The following is a 15,184-nucleotide window of genomic DNA, read 5'->3' on the forward strand; positions in this document are numbered from 1 at the left end:
AATGCAAGGAGCCCCAAATTTTAGGTGGGGGAAGTCTCTGAAATGGCCACGCCCACTTTTTAGGCCTGGAAATCAGTATCTCGGCTCCTGAATGTCGCAGAGAGCTGATCATGGGCTCAAAAGAAGCAGAAGCACCACATTTATATAAGCATTATGAACAAACATATACCCCAAAACCTTTACTTTTTCAGATATTTTAAGAAAACTAATTTTTACTGGTCACGTTTCACGTATCAGCTCCTGAAGGTTGTAAAAAGCTATATTTGACATGAATCTCATTCGCTGCCTATGTTATAAAGCATGAAGCACAATACACACACGAATCATGAGTTTAGAAAATATCTTAGTTGTCTTCAGCTCCATGTCATGAGAATAGCAGTATCATACACAAGATATCTTAACCCAGGCCAGGTTGCAGTGGGTGGATCCGATCAGCCCCTTTATGCCATCAAGAAGATGATACAGTGGGCCATGGGGGAAGAGTTTTCTCATTCATACTTCGCGTTCATGGGTGGGCTGCACCTTGAGAAGGTTTCTCTTGTCTGTGTTGGGCAGTTGATAAAAGGAACTGGCCTTGATACCATCTTAACCTCAGCTAATCTGAATATCACAGGTCTGACAACTGCTGTCTGCGATGTGAATTCCATAAATAAGGCTAGATACTGTATTCAACTCCTGGCTGTGGTGCTGGCCAAGAAGAGAGATGAAGCATTTCAGGCAAAACGTCTAGAGGACAACAGTTTGACTTGGAGTAGCTGGGTGGCCAATGAAAACAGCCCCATGTTTCACTACTGGAACAATGTTGTTGACACAATCAAGAAGGTTCTTATCTTCATAAGATCCTTTCGAGAGGCAAACTTCATCATGATGATCAGTGCACTTGAGCAGCTCATTCCTCTTTTCTTTGCACTTGATCATACACACTATGCCAGATGGGCATCAGTGTTTCTTCAGGATCTCAAAGAGCTCAAATGGAGACACCCATACTTGTTCAAGGAATTTCTTTCAGGCTCTTTCACAGTAAACACCAGAGACAACCCATTCTCAAAGATTGCATGTGATCAAAAGCAGGAACATAACATAAAGGTCATCAAGTCTGACACTGGATATGTCGATATCATCAATCGGGAAGATCAAGAGTTCTTCAGGAAACTCGAACTTGCGCTACCCGAAATCCAGCGCTACCTAGATGAGGTCGAAGGTCAAGATCCATCACACGGGCACAAAGAAATGCTGGATTCCTTCAAGGAAACATTTTCAAGCCACACACTCAAGGTGTACCAGGGTATCCTTACCAACCCGTTCGATGAAGCTCAGTTCATGAGGTTGAACTCATCCATTCCCTTCCCAGATGTCATAAGTAAAGACTCCAGTTTTGTCTTTACAGTCGGCAAAACTCAGCATGACCAGTTTGTGCAGGAGCGAATTGTATTAAGTAAGAAGGATGTCAATGCAACCATCTCACGAAATGCCCTGAAACTCCCAAGTTCATGTGCAAAAGTCCAACTCGCTAGCCCTGCAATCAAGCCACCCAAAGGAACCTTTGCAAAGCTGAAGGAGGCCTGCAGATCAAGAGAAGAAGAGACAAGGAAGTTATTTGGTGGTGAATTCACAGGTGAAACTAATTGATATAAAGTCAGTTATTCAAATATTTTAGATGTTACTTAAGTCTTACCAGATTTTTAATACAGTGATATTCATTGATTCAATTTCACATTCAAGTTAATTGATTTGACAGTAAGCCCAAGAGTTACACTTAGCTTAACTATTCATTTCAATTTCAGGTTTACCCGACGCCTTGTCAACAAAGGATGGAGATATTTATCATAGCCAAAAGTCTCAAATTCTTAAGGACATCGGTGTACAAGTTCAATCTACATCCTCAGAAGGACTTGTGATAGATTTGTCTGTGCAAGTACGAATCATGGCAAAGTCTCTCACCAAAGGCATGACATTCCAAGACTTTGTAATCAAAGTGTTGAACAGCATTGCCAGGATCGGTCATGAGAAGAAAGCCAATCGTATTGACATTGTGGCTGACCTCTACCAGAATATGAGTATCAAGACTGCGACTAGGAAGAACCGGGGATCAGCAGGTAGTTCACAGATGGCTTTCAGTGAGAATGACACCATGCCAGAATCTAAGCAATTCTTTGAAGCTTTTCTGTCTAATGTAGACAACAAAGTAGCCCTGAATCTAATGTTCGCCAGGATTGCTAAGGCACAAGCGTGGAACTGGGACAAGGAGTTCAGCATCACCTACGGCAGAAAGGTGCTTGCAAACTTCGGCGAAAGCTTCGAGATCCAGCTTTATGACAGCATAGATATGCTTGAGGAGGCTGACAACCGCATCGTTTGCCATGTGATGCACATGCTAAACAAGGGGATCAAGTCAGTTACAGTTAGAACAGTCGACTCCGATGTGGTAGTCATCCTACTAGGGTTCACTACACAGTTCCTATCAGTATGTAATGACTTGCAACTTATAGTTGACTTTGCAGTTCCTGGCAAACGCCAATTCTACTCAATCACAGAAGCACACAAGAAGCTTGGTGGAGATGTGGCCGATGCCATGCCTGTGTTCCATTCTTTTAGTGGCTGTGATTCTGTGAGCGCCTTCTTTGGCCACTCAAAGACTGCTCAATACAAAGCCTGGATAAACCACAGTAAGTCCACAGAACTCACTGCTGCTTTGAGAGGACTAAGTTGCTGCCCTAGTATCGAGACAGTTAAGGAAAGCATGGAAGTTATTGAGCCCTGGGTAATGAGCTGGTACAACAAGACTGGACTGTACAACTGTGTCAGTATAGATGAGCTCAGATTCCAGCTGTTCAAGCACTCAGTTAATGATGAGCTGAGAGACCTACCCCCAAGTCAGGATGCGCTTCTACAGCATCTGTTGAGAGCTACATTCCAGGCAGGATGGCTGTGGGGAAACAGCCTGCTACAACTCCCTTGTCCCCCTGTCATTGAATGGGGTTGGACTACCGAAGGAGAGGAACTCTTCGTCAAGTGGAGCACAGTTTCCACAAGAGATACATTGTCTCAAGTAACAGGGGTGTGTAGTTGCAGATCTAATAAGTGTACCTCATGTTCTTGTGCTGGCAGAGGGATGAAATGTCTCATTTATTGCAAGTGCCTCAGCAAGTGTTTGAATCCAGTCTGATGGGATGTGTGAGGTTAAAATAAAGATTTTTTTGGACCTCACATGGTTTGCTTTGTTTCTTTGGTGGTTACTGGGTTCCTCCTCTTATAACAAAGAGTCAACTTGAATACTAGCACTCCATGAGTAGATGTAACACTTTTACTCAAACAAACTGTATAGCCTTCTTGCACAGATTTGGCTAAAGCTGATTGCATGCTGCTGATCAATTCAATGGAAAAAAGAACATGTTCATGAATAGCTCAAAACGTGAAGGTTTTAGGGCATACAGTATATTTGTTCAGAGCACTAATATAAATAGTTATTTCCACATCTTTTGAGCCCAATATCAACTCGGGGCAACCTCCGAGAGCTGAGCCTGAGATATAGTCCCAGGGCTAAAAAGTGGGCGTGGCCATGTATGTGACCAGTGAAAATTAGTTTTTTGTAAATACCTGAAAAAGTAAAGGTTTTGGGGTATATGTTTGTTCATAATGCTTATATAAATGTGGTGCTTCTGCTTCTTTTGAGCCCATGATCAGCTCTCTGTGACATTCAGGAGCCGAGATACTGATTTCCAGGCCTAAAAAGTGGGCGTGGCCATTTCAGAGACTTCCCCCACCTAAAATTTTGGGCTCCTTGCATTTTTTTCTTTATTGGACCCTAAATTAACAGAAAAACATTGGCTCAAATGTGAATGACTTTTTGCAGCCTTGACCCCATATTTGCCCTTAACTGACCAGACTAACTTAGTATATTGAGGATGAAGGGCGCATGATGCGATTCTATGAAGGCAGAATAATCCACATTTTTAATGAGGGGAGGATGTTTTTATCTATGAAAAAATAATCAATTCTTGAATAGGTTTGATGAACATGTGAAAAGCAAGAAAAATCCTTTTTTTTTTACGAGGACATAGAAATTGCCAAAGGTCTGTAAAGCCTATCTAGGTCATGAGATACAAGAGAGCCCTTGACATCTTTAATGGAGGTGCAGTTTTGGGATTGGAGCGGTCCATGGTTGTGTCTATTGCACACTTCACATATTTACCGTATATTAAGTGATGCGTGTTCACATTAGGCAATAAGGAAGCCATCTTCCTGAAAAACTAAGCATCATCCCAGTTGGGAGCATAAACACTAACTAAGACCACGGAACTATGAAAGAGAAGGCCTGACACTAAAACATATCATCCTCAGGGATCTGAAATTGTTTGTGATGTGGTGAAGAGCACCTTATGGATTATTACTGCTGCTCCTCTAGCCCTGTTATTGTAGCTTGAAAGATAAACCTGCCCTACCCAGCCTTTTCTAAGATGTGCCTGATCTTGGACACGCAGATGCAGTTCCTGTAAAAATGCAATTTCAGTATGTAGTCTTTTCAGATGTGTAAATATCCTAGCCCTCTGAACTGGTCCATTCATACCTCTAGTATTATAGCTAATAAAGCGTACTGCAGCCCCCTCCGACTCAGTACTGTTACTTGATTTGATAGTCAACTAGTTGACATGTCAAACAATCTGAGTTTTAAAAGCACGTGCAGCATTAGGTTGAGTATAGCACCATATTTACCATACAAAAGTGTAACCAGGATGGAAGGAGAGGAGGAAAAAGAAAAACCTTCAGCAGTTATCCATACAAAACAAATATGAACTTGAACACACTCACGGTTTGTCTTTCAAACTATGACAAATCGCAACCCCCATCTTCATTAGACTCCCAATGATCCATCTTCTTTTAATGCACTGATTCAAGGCATTAACAATGAACAAGCATTGACAATTAACATATGGCCTAACTTGGTAACCATTAATTTGACATAGGCTAAATAACTAGCACCTCAAATAATAAGAAAGGAAAGAAAAAAAAAGAAAAAAAGGAAAGGTTAACAGCCCCCATTTTTGGGTGGCTGCTTATTTTTTGCATCACTAAATGAATAGCCATGTAGGTAGTTAAACAGTGGAGCCTACATCTGACAGGTACATACTACACGGACTAACATCTACTACCACTACTTCTTTTGGCCGCTCCTGTTAGGGGTCGCCACAGCGGATAATCCATCGCCATCTCTTCCTGTCCTCTGCAAATTCCTCTGTCACGCCAGCCATCTGCATGTCCTCCCTCACCACATCCATAAACCTCCTCTTTGGCCTTCCTCTTTTCCTCTTGCCTGGCAGCTTCATCTTCAGCACCCTTCTCCCAATATACCCAGCATCTCTCCTCCACACATGTCCAAATCATCTCAACCTTGCCTCTTTTGCTTTGTCTCCGGACTGTCCAACCTGAGCTGTCCCTCTAATATACTTGTTCCTAATCCTGTCCTTCTTTATCACTCCCAACGAAAATCTTAGAATCTTCAGCTCTGCCACCACCAGCTCCACCTCCTGTCTTTTTGTCAGTGCCACCGTCTCCAACTCATACATCATAGCTGGCCTTACTATCATCTTGTAAACCTTCCCTTTCACTCTTGCTGGTACCCTTCTGTTGCAAATCACTCCTGACATGCTTCTCCATCCACTCCACCCTGCCTGCACTCTCTTCTTCGCCTGTCTTCTGCACTCCCTGTTGCTTTAAACATTTGATCCCAAGTACTTAAACTCATCCACCTTCGTTACCTCTACTTCTTGCATCCTCATCATTCCGCTGTCCCCCCTTTCATTCACGCATAGTCCATCTTGCGCCACGGACTAACATGCATAGCCTATTTTATGTACTTTTAAACAAAGCAACAAATGGCCTACATTGAATAGCAGTCGCAATAGTCATATTAACATTCACGGCAAGATAGTTTAAATTTGACAGCGACAGTTAAACATCTTAGACGCCTGTTGGGTTGTTAATAAAGTCAGCTTTGCCATGGCACAGGGTAAGTCCCCAACGTTTGTCCATCAAAAAGGTTACCCCCATGGAGCAACCTGACTGTCATAAAACTGCTGGGCTTCCTCGGGTGTGGAGAAGGTGACTATTTCGTTTTCAAACGTGACTCTCAGTCCGGCAGTGTCGAGCAGTTTGAATCGTATGCCTTTCTGGTACAGTAGTTGCTTAACGCTTTTGAATGCAACGTGCTTCCTGAACAGACCTGCAGGTTAAGTCCGGGTACATCCTCAGTTTGCATCCCTTGTATTCACCTCGTGTGTCTGTGTTGAACATGTGATCTAATGCAGTCTCATCCACGCATTGTCAATGACCAGCTGTTTGATCCTGTGAGGACCCGTATTGTATATATAGATCTGCGCATGTGTCAAATAAATATTCTTCTCTTGTTCGAACGCAAGAGCACGGTGTGGGTGTGTGTCGTTTTCTGCCTGAATGGCACACTTTATGTTTATGTCTTGGCAAGACAATTAATTTGCTGTAGGATGGCTAACGTTAATTCAACAGGTTATGGTCCCAGCGCTATGTCTAGCCAACGATTTAGCCGGCTGTTGTTTGACGGCGATGAAAGGTCGTACAAACCGTGGGAAACGAGATTCCTCGCACATCTGGAACTGCGCGGGCTTTCGGCAACAATCAAAGCCGAGCCACAGGTTGGCGGAGATGAGGACGCCAACGCTGTACGAGCAGCCGACGTTGCGAAGAATGCACAGGCATACGCGGAACTGGTGCAAGTTTTAGACAACAAGAGTTTGTCGCTTGTTATGAGAGAGGCGGCAGGAGACGGACGCAAGGCATTGGCGATACTACGGGGGCATTATCCAGGCAAAGGAAAGCCGCGTGTAGTAAGTTTATACTGCGAGCTCGCGGCCCTCCACATGCAAAGCAACGAGACTGGCACAGAATATATTGTTCGCGCTGAGACAAGATTCGCTTGGTTGGCGGGGGCAGACGAGAATATCAGTGACGGGTTGAAAGTTGCGATGGTAGTGAAAGGCCTGCCGGACTTATTTAAACCGTTTGTGGTCCATATTACTCAGACGGGCGAGAATCTGACGTTCAGTGACTTCAAGGCAAAGCTGAGGAACTTCGAGGACACCGAAAGATTCAAGCCGAGTGACCTGACCGAGGACAACGTGATGCGAGCCGCGGGGACAGCCAGCTACCAGCCACGGGGACGAGGCAGAGGACGGAGGACCGGAGGACAGAGGACCAGATTCGACCAACGTTGAATGCTGGAGATGCCACCGTATGGGACACATTTCCAGGACGTGTCCCAACAACAGCCTACCTGACGAGAGGAGACGAGACCGCAGGAGTGACACGCCACGCCGGGGAAGACAGCGGGACTCCATGTCGCGGGCGATGGGAGAAGAGCCACAACGAAGAGCCGCAGACCAGCATGGGCGAAGACGAGACGCAGACGATGGGGACTGCAGTGATAACAGGTCGTATTGTTTTAAGCTGATCGATAGCGGTAGTCCAGTGAAGAGGACGGTTAACACTAAAGGCTTAATGGTCGACTGTGGTGCGACATCGCACATGATAAGTGACTTTAAGAAGTTTAAGACTATCGATAAAGCTTTCACACCTGAGAACCATGTGATTGAACTAGCTGATGGTACTAAAGTTACTGGGGTTGCCAAAGCCAGAGGAGAAGCAGAAATCTCACTTGTTGACAGTAAGGGTCACAAGGTGACAGCACTACTGAAAAATGCTTTGTATATACCAACCTTTCCACAAGATATTTTCTCTGTGAGGGCAGCTACAGGCAACGGGGCGGAATTGCATTTCAAAGATGGTGATAACTGGATGGGTGTCAATGATGCTACAAGGTTTAACATTGAGGTATGTGGTAAACTGTATTATCTGCCCACGGTTACTGATGAAAACAATGACAAGGTCAAGGTGTGTCATGATATTCAAACGTGGCACAGAATACTTGGACACTGTAACTTTGATGATGTCTCCCGATTGGAGAATGTGGTTGATGGCATGAAAATCAAGGGAAAGTGTGATAAGTCCACTCTCAACTGTGACATATGTATAGAGGGCAAAACTGTTGAGATGAGAAACAGACAGGCTGATAGCAACGCTACAGAGATACTAGAACTAGTTCACACTGACCTGTGTGGTCCTATGGACCCAACCGACAGAGACGGGTATAGATACACAGTAGCCTTCACAGATGACTATAGTGGTATGACTTGGACCTATTTCCTTAAGACAAAAAGCGACACATCCAGAGCCGCAGAGAAATTCCTAGCTGATACTGCCCCATACGGGAAAGTCAAGACTATATGCTCTGACAATGGTACAGAATTCACTGGGAGAGACCTTCTTAGGGAGAACAGGATCAATCATCAGACTAGTGCTCCTTATTCGCCGCATCAAAACGGCACAGCAGAGAGAAATTGAAGAACATTATTTGACATGGGCCAGTGCATGCTTATTGAGAGTAAATTACCAAAAAAGCTATGGAGGTTTGCAGTGCAAACGGCTGCACATATATGCAACAGATGCTATTGCAAGCGATTTGGGCAAACTCCATATAGTGCTTTCACAAGTAAAACTCCCAATATTTCTCACATGATGGTATTTGGTACTGAGTGTTATGCTTATAAGCAAGACAAAAAGAAACTTGATCCAAGGTGTGAAAAGGGCATTTTCATAGGGTATGACAAATATAGCCCGGCATACAATGTGTACTTTCCAGAGACAGGGAGAGTGTCAAAGCACAGACAAGTCAAGCCCATATTGAAGGGCAGCCAGATCCAGACAGGTCCACATGACTATTCTGATGATGATTGTTATGATGACACTGAGCTGAATGGAGCACCAACTAGGATGGGTGAACAGCCCCAGGCTAGTTAGACAGTGCCCACAGAGGCAAGGGGTGTGATAAAGATGAGTCAGAAAAGACACATTGAAAAAGTACTCAAAAGGTTTGGAATATCTGAGTGTAAACCGAGACGAACTCCCTGTGAGCAGAAGCTCGATCTTGATGGAGAGGGGGAAACTGTGGATGCCACAGGCTACAGAGAGATAGTGGGTAGTCTGATTTACATTATGACATCTACAAGGCCAGATCTTAGCTGGGTAGTCAGCAAATTGTCCCAGCACCTGGCACAGCCGAAACAACAACATTGGGAAATAGCAAAGCAGGTGTTGCAGTACCTGAAGGGCACTATTGATCTTGAACTGTCTTACCAGCAAAGTGACCAGGACCTTAAGCTGGAAGGTTACAGTGATGCCGATTGGGCGTCAGATCAGAGTGACCGGAGGAGTACCACCGGGTACTGCTTTAGCTTAACCAGAGATGGTCCAGTGATATCCTGGAAAAGCAGGAAACAGCCTACAGTGGCTCTGTCAACATGTGAGGCCGAATATATGGCTCTAGCATCTACTGTCCTAGAGACCATGTATTTGGTACAGTTACTTCATGGTCTAGATAAAGATTAACAGCACACACCAGTTGTAATATATGAAGACAACCAGGGAACTACTGAACTGTCTAAGAACCCAGTGTGTAGACAACGGAGTAAACATTTAGACGTAAAATACCATTTTGTACGGTCTGCACATATTGATGGTAAAGTTACAATTGAGTACTGTCCCACCGAGAACATGGTGGCAGATGTGCTGACCAAGCCACTAACAAAACCAAAATTTGAAAGGTTTTAAGTGTTACCTGTTTGGAAGGACCTAGGTAACCATAGGATTCTACTGGTGTATGGGAACATGGGTGACATTATTTTGTTTTTGTTTTTTGTTATTTTGACACTGCTGTAAAGATGAGCCTAACTGGGGGTGTTGAACATGTGATCTAATGCAGTCTCATCCACGCATTGTCAATGACCAGCTGTTTGATCCTGTGAGGACCCGTATTGTATATATAGATCTGCACATGTGTCAAATAAATTTTCTTCTCTTGTTCGAACGCAAGAGCACGGTGTGGGTGTGTGTCATTTTCCGCCTGAATGGCACACTTTATGTTTATGTCTTGGCAAGACAATTAATTCGCTGTAGGATGGCTAATGTTAATTCAACAGTCTGGGCCCATCGTAGTGTCTTTTCTCTATCCTGGAACCGATTAAAGCGCACCACCAACGGGCGAGGGGTTTGCCCCGCTTGGGTTTTTTGGCCAAGAAATCAATGTGCCCGTTCCACTTCCGAGGCTTTATTAAAAACCCCTTTGCCCATAATTCCATTAGCAGTTCAGACACGGACTTGGTTGTAGTTTGGCCTTTCTCATTGTCCTCTAGAACAGTGTTTCTCAACCGGGGGTCCGCGGACCCCTATTGGTCCGTGGTGTAATTGCAAGGGGTCCGTGAAAATAAAATATCTTTAAAAAAAAGATCCTATGACATTTATAGAAATAGGATTATTTTACTCAAATGTGACTTAGACCTTTATCTACCTAAATTATAAAGGGCAACAGGACTTTTTTCTCTAATTACATCTGTTTCACAAGTGTAATTTATTGTATTTTAATAAGAGATCTCGCTCCCGTTTGCATTGTTAAAAGTTACTGCATGACGCTGTTAATACAAACTTAACACGATCTGCATGCGTTTCCAAATTATGAGCCCCCTAGTGTTTCAGTGGGCGTACACCATTCATTTCTTAATAATGATTTTATTGTGAAACATCTGCAGGAAGGTGTTGTGGGAAAACTCAGTAACTTGCAAGATTCAGGTTAGCGCTTGAAATTAAGCTAATGTTATAAACAAACAAAGAAGAAGATGATAAGCACAGTTACACGAAGAAGAAGTAGAAGAAGAAGAAGAAGAAGTCGTGACAACATGGAGAGATGGCTCAAATTAAAAAAACGGACGACGGAGACTCGGGGCCACCCGAAAAGAAAACCAAAACAGACAGCAAAAAGAGACTTTACAAAGAAGATTACATATTATTTGGATTTACGGCAACTGATTCGGAACCTCAGCAGCCTCTGTGTTTTTTATGTGGAGAGGGACTGTCAAACCACGCCATGAAACCGGCACACCTGCAGCGGCACCTAAGCACCAGGCACCAGTCATCGGTGGGCAAGACTGCTGACTTCTTCAAACGAAAATGGTCGGAGTTCAGGGGAGTGCAAAATCACATGCGTGCCGCAAGTCAGACTTCACCAACTTCCCTTCAAGCATCTTACCAGGTAGCTTTGCTAATCGCTAAAGCTAAAAAGCTGTATACAATAGCAGAAGAGCTAATTGCACCAGCAGCAGCTATCCTAGCTGAAACTATGGTGGATAAAAAAGCAGCAGATGCAATCCGGTCAGTACCGCTGTCTAACGACACAATATGCCGCAGAGTGGATGAGATGGCTGGTGACATTGTTCAGCAGGTGACCGATAAACTGAAAAGAGCGGGCTCTTTTTCAGTACAGCTAGACGAGTCTACTGATGTGAATGGAGAAGCCCAGTTGGTCATGTTTGCTCGTTTCAAAGATGACACAGTCAACGATATAGTTGAACACATCGTCTTCTGCAAGCCACTACCTGAAAAACTACGGGTGAGGACATTTTTAATTTGATTGACTGTTTTTTCACGGAGCACGCGTTGGACTGGAAGCGCTGCTCGCATGTATGCACAGACGGGGCAGCGTCTATGACAGGTTGGCACCGCGGAGTTGTCTCTCGCATCAGGCAGGTAAACCCCAACATCCAAAGCATGCATTGCATAATTCACAGAGAAGCGTTGGCTTCAAAACGCATGAGCCCAGAACTGGACAGTGTTTTGACTGACGCTGTGAAAGTGATTAACTTCATTAAATCACGACCTCTCAACGCAAGACTGTTCCACAAGCTGTGCGACGAAACAGGCGGTGACCATCATCAGCTGCTGCTACATACAGACGTATACATTGGCTATCAAGGGAGAAAACACTACAGAGACTATGGGAACTGAGAGAGCAGGTGCGCAATTTCCTCTCCGAGCATGGGCATCTGGCTGCTAAACTTGAAGACCAGACCTGGTTGGCTCACCTGGCTTACCTTGCTGATGTTTTTGGCCGTCTGAATGAGTTGAACACAAGCTTGCAAGGTGATGATAAAACTGTTCTTCAGATGTTTGATAAAGTTTCAGCATTCATGAGGAAAACTGACCTCTGGTTGAGACGGTGTGAAAAGCGGGATGTCAGTAATTTCCCTCAGCTTAACTCTTAGATAGCTGACATGAAACAGAACATGAAGCAGAACATTTTGAAAACTGTAAAAATGCACCTGGCCAAACTGTCAGCTGAGTTTCAATCCTACTTCCCAGACATTGAGGACATGTGTACTAGACATGACTGGATACGCAGGCCATTCATGCCCAGCAGCATGGGTACAGCACCAGAGCAACTCCATGAGAGCCTCATTGACCTGTCTTCAGACAGTGGCTTCAGACTGAAGTTTTCAGAGACATCACTAACACAGTTTTGGTGCTGTGTGGAGAAGGAGTACCCAGAGCTTGCAAAAGAGGCTCTCTACCAGTTGGAGCCATTCGGGTCTACATACTTGTGTGAGGTCACTTTCTCAGCTCTGACACACATAAAGACCAAACAGAGAAAGAGACTTCAAGAGAGAGGTATCATTACAGCTGTTGCCACTATTCAACCCAGGTTACAGAAACTCATGAGGGGCAGACAAGTACAAGTGTCTCACTAACGGTTACACAACACACCTCACCACACATGAACTTTTCACCACACCACACCCAAGTGGCACACAAACAGTGAGGATGCTTTGCTTTGAAAACACACACACCATCTGCCTCTACAGACAAAACTAAGACTTAACTATACAATATCCATTGAGATTTCATACTTATGTTTGTTTTTGTTCTTGCAGAGTGCATAAAAATTCTGTTTTGTTACATATTTCTGGAAGTTACTGCATAAAAATTATGTTTGTTACATATATCTGAAAGTTACTGCATAAAAATTCTGTTGTTACTGCATAAGAATTCTGTTTTGTTAACTATATCTAAGTTACAACTGAAAGCTCTTATTTTTGCCCCAAAGAGTGAAATGCTATAATGCAATTTAAAATGCAGTTTCTACTGTTTCTATCAAATTGCAACCCCCCTCCCCCAAGATCAGGTGGAGGGGTCCTCAGGGTAGATCAAAAATACGCAGGGGGTCCAGGACCCCAAAAAGGTTGAGAACCACTGCTCTAGAACATTCAAGATCCTAAGGTTTGCCCTTCGAGAGCGGTTTTCCCAAGTCCTCAACGCGGTCGATCAGGGTGGCATTTTGCTGTTGCATGTACTTGATTTTTCTGCTGCGACAAGCGCGGTGAACTTGTCTCTGGCTAAGGTTTTGGTCGCACTTAAACGTGCCTGGAAATCAGCAAGTCTCCATTAGTGCATTCACATACGCCTTAAGTAGAGCAATCGATTTCTGGATCAGTAAAGAGATGCCGTTTTTGAGTGAAGTTCGATATTAGGTGAGCTAAGCTACAAGTTCGCTCATGGAAACCGCGTTGTTTACTCCAAGTGCTAGCTTTGTAAGCCGAGCTAGCAACTTTGCGGGCTATGCTAGTGCGATTCTTTCACCGAGTTCTCGTTGATGGGTTATTTTCGTTCATAACGCAGTTGCAGAACTACCTTGCTATTTCGCTGTATCGTCTTGGACTTAAATCTTTATGTCAGTTAAATAACTCAAATGACTCTTTTAAAGGGTAATGTTAATAAAGTAAACAGGGAGCTGTACTCTTGCGTCTTATCTCCTCATAGTCAAACCAGAAGTCCCTTGTCTACCATTTAAACTGTGGTTTAATGTCTGAATGCATGCTCAATAATCCAGGTAATCACAGAAAGGTGAATCAGTTCATCTGGACACAATGTTTATTGAGAGAAACGTGTCATCACTCATGATGAGAATTAAGAGGTCACTTGGACGAGTGATATAACGTTTCTCCCAATACACGTTATGTCCAGATGAACTGATTCACCTTTCTGTGTAGTTTAATAATTGACTACATAGTATTTTATTATACCAGATGTAAATAATCCTAATCATTATATTTTATAAAAACAAAAGGTAAAAAGTACTGGGATATACTGAATATGGCCCTCAGTTTGGCTCTAACTAAATTACTACTACTACTTTCGGCTGCCCCCGTTAGGGGTCGCCACAGCGGATCATCCATTTCCATTTCTTCCTGTCTTCTGCGTCTTCCTCTGTCACACCAGCCACCTGCATGTCTTCCCTCACCACATCCATAAACCTCCTCTTTGGCCTTCCTCTTCTCCTCTTCCCTGGCAGCTCCATATTCAGCATCCTTCTCCCAATATACTCAGCATCTCTCCTCCACACATGTCCAAGCCATCTCAATCTTGCCTCTCTTGCTTTGTCTCCAAACCATCCAACCTGAGCGGTCCCTCTAATATAATCGTTCCTAATCCTGTCCTTCTTCGTTACTCCCAGTGAAAATCTTAGCATCTTCAACTCTGCCACCTCCAGCTCCGCCTCCTGTCTTTTCGTCAGTGCCACTGTCTCCAAACCATATAACATAGCTGGTCTCACAACCATCTTGTAAACTTTCCCTTTAACTCTTGCTGGTACCCTTCTGTCGCAAATCACTCCTGACACACTTCTCCACCCACTCCACCCTGCCTGCACTCTCTTTTTCACCTCTCTACTGAACTCCCCGTTACTTTGGACAGTTGACCCCAAGTATTTAAACTCAAATGCCTTTGTCACCTCCACTCCTTGCATCCTGACCATTCCACTGTCCTCTCTCTCATTCACGCATAGGTATTCCGTCTTGCTCCTACTGACTTTCATTCCTCTTCTCTCCAGTGCATACCTCCACCTCTCAAGGCTCTCCTCAACCTGCACTCTACTCTCGCTACAGATCACAATGTCATCCGCGAACATCATCGTCCATGGAGACTCCTGCCTGATCTTGTCTGTCAACCTGTCCATCACCATTGCAAACAAGAAAGGGCTCAGAGCTGATCCTTGATGTAATCCGACCTCCACCTTGAACCCATCTGTCATTCCAACCGCACACCTCACCATTGTCACACTTCCCTCATACGTATCCTGCACCACTCCTACATACTTCTCTGCAACTCCTGACTTCCTCATACAATACCACACCTCCTCTCTCGGCACTCTGTCATAAGCTTTCTCTAAATCTACAAAGACACAATGCAACTCTTTCTGGCCTTCTCTATA

Source organism: Lampris incognitus, chromosome 3, assembly GCF_029633865.1.
Source record: "Lampris incognitus isolate fLamInc1 chromosome 3, fLamInc1.hap2, whole genome shotgun sequence".
Taxonomy (NCBI): Eukaryota; Metazoa; Chordata; class Actinopteri; order Lampriformes; family Lampridae; genus Lampris; species Lampris incognitus.